The following is a 385-nucleotide window of genomic DNA, read 5'->3' on the forward strand; positions in this document are numbered from 1 at the left end:
AGAACAAAAGGACAGCAACTTGTCTGTTCCCCTTCCCCCAATTCCCCAGCACTGTTCCCATCCCCCAATTCCCCAATAAAAAAATCTTAAAAAAAATAGTACTACACAAGATCAAGCAATCTACCCAGTGTAGCTTTATCACTGCCTAATGTGTCAAAAATGATAGTTGGTACTATTGTAACATATTAAAAAACATTTTTTCTTTCCCCCCCCCCTAGTTCCTTTTCTGGGTGAATCCAGTAGTATTTAAAATTCCAGGTAGGATGCTTTTAAAACTGAGATTGCATCTTCAGCTTTCAAGTATACTGTATCTTAACACATAACATTTGCTTAAGTGTTGACTTTTCCTTTAGAGCAGCAACAACAGACATTATGTTTATTAAAA

Source organism: Hipposideros armiger, unplaced genomic scaffold, assembly GCF_001890085.2.
Source record: "Hipposideros armiger isolate ML-2016 unplaced genomic scaffold, ASM189008v1 scaffold_508, whole genome shotgun sequence".
In the NCBI taxonomy this organism is placed as follows: domain Eukaryota; kingdom Metazoa; phylum Chordata; class Mammalia; order Chiroptera; family Hipposideridae; genus Hipposideros; species Hipposideros armiger.